We start from the raw sequence: 5,178 nt of genomic DNA, 5'->3' as shown, positions 1-5,178 counted from the left end.
TATTGATTGTTGGAGACAGGCCGTAAATGACTCGCCAAAATGGATTCAGACATGCCACGAGGAGCAATGTCGCCTCATGGTAGCTAGGACTTGTTTGTCCACTAGGACTGGTGTTAGGCCCATTTTGGACACGCCCCCTGAGTCCGAGATCCCTTTGCCGCCCCCTTACTTTCCGTTAAGAGGAAGTGACGCAAATGCAGGAAGTCCTGCAACCCTTCCCTCATTGCCCTCATCCACTTCCGCTTCCTCCTCCAGTACAGAATCCACCCCCTCTCGTACTAAATCTCCCCTTCCGGAATCAGAGCCAACCCCCATTAGATCTGAATATCCTGATTTGGCGCCACTTCAGACTTCCGGTCAAGCTTCTTCTAGCTCGGCTCGAAGTGTTTTATTTACTACCTTTTCCCAAAACCAAGCTCCCACATCCTCATGCCCTATTTCTCCCCGACTGGAACCCATAACTGACGCCCCTCTACGTAGCCCCATACAAACCCGACAACTGACCGGTACCCAACAATTAAAACATTATCAGATGCCTCTTCGTCTGAATCCCCGGTCAGCCTATATCGATGCCGCAGGCCAAATGGCACATGCTGACCCAGTCTTCGTATATGTCCCGTTCACGACAACCGATCTCTTAAATTGGAAGACCCACAATTCCTCGTATACTGAGAAACCACAAGCTATGACTGATCTGTTCACCTCAATAGTACAGACACATAACCCGACATGGGCTGATTGCCAGCAGTTATTAATGACTTTGTTTAACAATGAGGAAAGGACAAGAATTAATCAAGCGGCCATTAAAGCGCTAGAAGATAAAGCCCGTACTTTGAATCAAGCCAATCCATCAGCATGGGCCGCAACACATTATCCCAACACCGATCCCGATTGGAATGTAAATGGTGCTGATATGGTTCAACTCAGAGCCTATAGAGACGCTATAATTGCTGGCATGAAAGCCGGAGGAAAGAAAGCCATTAATATGTCGAAGACAGTTGAGGTGATTCAGAAAAGTGATGAAGCGCCCAGTGTCTTTTATGACCGATTATTGGAGGCATACCGCTTGTATACCCCCTTTAATCCGGAAGACGCAGATAATTCCCGAATGGTGAACTCCGCCTTTGTCAGCCAAGCTTACGGAGATATTAAGCGCAAGCTACAGAAGTTAGAAGGGTTTGCAGGTATGTCCATTACCCAACTAATGGAGGTAGCGAATAAGGTGTATATGAATAGGGAAACAGAAAGTAAGAAAGAGGAAGAGCGCAAGATGCGTAGAAAGGCAGATATGCTAGCGGTAGCGATCGCAGGCGTAGATAGACGGGGCCCAGATAGAGGCGATAGTAGATGGAGTAGGGAGCCTTTGAGTAGGAATCAGTGCGCGTATTGCAAGGAAGAAGGGCATTGGAGGAACGAATGTCCACAAAGAGAGCAGTACGAGAGAGACCAACCCAGGGCAGGTTACGGAAACTTTAGAGGCAGAGCGAGAGGTAGAGGAGGCCCCGGAGCGAGTAATGGTAATAGAGGGAGCAATGGGAACAGAGGAAGTGTTAGGGAAGATAGGTATTTCCCAGCAGCGCAAAGGTCCCGCGATAGAGAAGGTAGGGACTTTGTAGGATTGGCTGACACGGTCATGGAGGACTATTGATACCGACCGGGCTCCATCCCCCTTGGTCGAGCGGAGCCTATGGTCGATGTATCAATAGGGGGAAAAAGGAGTGCGTTCATGATCGACACTGGTGCTGAACATTCAGTGGTGACTAATCTAGTTGCTCCTCTATCTGGAAGGACTATTACTGTAATAGGAGCAACTGGAAGAAGTGCTGAAAAACCGGTTCTTAAAAGTCGACTCTGTACATTGGGAGGCCACGTAGTAAAACATCAATTCCTTTATATGCCTGAATGTCCAGTCCAATTGCTGGGACGTGATATGCTATCTAAATTACAAGCGCAGATTACGTTCCTACCAAATGGAACAACATCCTTAAAGTTTAATGGACCTTCAGGTATTATGACATTATCCGTACCAAAGGAAGAAGAGTGGCGACTTTATACAGCGTTGACTAGCCAAAACCCTAGGAGTGATGAGTCCTTATTCAACATACCAGGAGTTTGGGCAGAGAACAACCCACCAGGACTGGCCCGCAATATTCCACCTATTAAAATTGAACTAAAACTTGGGGTTTATCCAGTAAGCCTAAGACAATACCACATCCCGCAGAAGGCTAAGAAGAACATCCAATCTTATCTGGATAAGTTCATACGGTATGGTATCCTAAAATTCTGTACTTCCCCCTGGAACACCCCATTGCTGCCTGTTCAAAAGCCCGGCACAGATGAGTATCGACCTGTGCAGGACTTGAGAGCAGTCAATGATGCGGTTGTTAGTATACATCCAGTTGTACCCAATCCATATAACCTGCTTGCTTTAATTCCGGGCGGGGCTACTTACTTTACAGTCTTAGACCTCAAAGATGCCTTCTTTTGCCTCCGAATTGCCGCAGAAAGTCAATGTATTTTCGCTTTCCAATGGGAGAACGCTGTAACAGGCTCAAAACGCCAAATGACCTGGACAAGACTGCCCCAAGGGTTTAAAAATTCACCTACCCTATTTGGTTCAGCTCTAAGTCAAGATCTACTGGATTTCGAGTCCATCCCAGGAGAGTGTGTATTGTTACAGTATGTGGATGACTTGTTGATAGCAGCAGTTACAAAAGAAATCTGTCAGCAAGCAACGCACGATCTACTACACATTCTCTGGAAGGCAGGATACAAGGTGTCTAGAAAGAAGGCTCAGTTGTGTTTGCCAACTGTCAAATATCTGGGATTCCATATCTCTGAAGGTCAAAGAATTATGGGGCCAGAGAGAAAAGAAGCTGTGTGCCAAATACCGATACCCAAGAATAGAAGACAAGTGCGAGAATTCTTGGGGGCAGCAGGCTTCTGTAGGATATGGATTCCCAGCTACGCGATACTGGCAAAACCTCTGTATGCAGCTATCAAAGGTACAGAGCACGACCCCTTCTTATGGACTCAAGAACAGCAAACGGCATTTGAAGATGTGAAGAAGGCTTTGATGAGTGCCCCAGCATTAGGTCTACCTGATCACACACGACCATTCTACCTGTATGTACATGAGCAAAGAAGAATGGCTGTGGGAGTATTGACACAGTACTTGGGATCATGGCAAAGACCTGTTGCCTATATGTCTAAGCAACTGGATGCAGTGGCCAGCGGACTTCCACCTTGTCTAAGAGCCGTAGCTGCAGCCGCCCTGCTAGTAGCTGAAGCCGATAAACTCACTCTGGGTCAAGAACTTGTACGAGTCCCACATGCAGTACAGACGTTGTTGGATTACAAAGGAAATCATTGGTTTAGTAACAGCCGTATGACTAAGTATCAAGCAATGTTGTGTGAAAACCCAAGAGTGCATTTAGAGACTGTAAACACCTTAAATCCAGCTACCCTTTTGCCACAACCTACTGAAAGTCAACATGATTGTTTGGAAGTAATGGATGAAGTATTCTCAAGTAGACCAGATCTTCGTGATTTTCCCATCCAGAACCCCGATGTTCAATATTAAACCGACGGCAGTAGTTATGTGAAAGAAGGGATCCGCTATGCAGGATATGCAGTAACAACAATAGACAAGGTGATAGAAGCTCGGCCACTGGCGAAAGGAACATCAGCACAAAAGGCAGAATTGATAGCACTGACACGAGCGTTACAATTGGCTGAAGGTTTAAGAGTGAACATCTACACGGACTCCAAATATGCGTTTTTAACCACTCATGCCCACGGAGCTTTGTATAAAGAAAGAGGACTACTGAATTCAGAAGGCAAAGAAATCAAGTACGCAGCTGAAATCCTACAACTATTGGAAGCAGTGTGGGAGCCGAAAGAAGTCAGTATCATACATTGTCGAGCACATCTGAGAGGAGATGGTGATGTAACCAAAGGAAATCGGATGGCAGATAGTGCAGCTAAGCGTGCCGCTGAATCAGGAAGACAGGAATATGTGGGGCATATAGCTGCTCTTATACCAACTCCACTGTCTCAATGGACTCCAGTTTATACAGCTCAAGAAGAGGAGTGGTTAAAGACTGAACCAGGAAAGTATTTGGAGAACAAGTGGTATCAGCTAGAAGATGGAAGAATAGTCATACCAGCATCACTAGCGGTAGAAATTGTCCAAAATTATCACAACGGGACACGTTCTGGGAGAGACAGCACAGAAGAATCTCTCAGAAAACATTTCTACATACCAAGATTGTCCAACTTGACTCAGGCCATTGTACGAAGATGTGTAACGTGTGCTAAAAATAATGCAAGACAAGGACCAGTAAAGCCACCAGGAGTCCAGTTTATGGGGGGACTCCCCATGTCCGATTTACAAATTGACTACACAGTGATGCCTAAATCGGGTGGACATCGTTACCTGTTGGTAATTGTGTGCACCTATTCAGGCTGGGTAGAAGCATGTCCTACTCGTACAGAGAAAGCAGGAGAAGTTGTGAGATTCCTGCTACGAGAAATAATACCCCGATATGGACTACCCTGTTCTATAGGATCGGACAATGGTCCAGCTTTTGTTCATCAGTGCCTACAACAACTGACTCATATGCTTGGTATAAAGTGGAGGCTTCATACGGCATATAGACCCCAGAGTTCTGGTAAGGTAGAGAGAATGAATAGAACTATTAAGAATCAGTTGGCTAAAATGTGTCAGGAAACCCAACTTAAGTGGAACGTTCTCTTACCCATAGCTCTATTGCGAATCCGCAGTACCCCTAACAGAAGGATGGGCCTCTCTCCTTTTGAAATCATGTATGGGCGACCACCTCCCGTACTTGGTAACTTGGTGACTTGAGTCAGTTGGGAGAAGGAATTACCCGGCAGCAGGTTGTAGAGTTGGGTAAGACTATGGAGGAGGTACAGAAATGGGTACAAGATAGATTACCTGTGAATATTTATCCCCCTGTTCATAGTTACCATCCAGGAGACCAAGTGTGGATTAAAGAGTGGAATAATGTACCGTTAGGGCCCAAGTGGAGAGGTCCTTATGTTGTTCTTTTGTCTACCCCTACAGCAATAAAAGTAGCCGAAGTGACTCCGTGGATACATCACTCCAGGGTTAAACCAGCAGCAGTCGATTCTTGGCAAGTTACAGCAGATCCA

This window comes from Pelobates fuscus, chromosome 13 (genome assembly GCF_036172605.1).
Source record: "Pelobates fuscus isolate aPelFus1 chromosome 13, aPelFus1.pri, whole genome shotgun sequence".
NCBI classification, from domain to species: domain Eukaryota; kingdom Metazoa; phylum Chordata; class Amphibia; order Anura; family Pelobatidae; genus Pelobates; species Pelobates fuscus.
Note: the sequence above shows the minus strand (reverse complement) of the source record.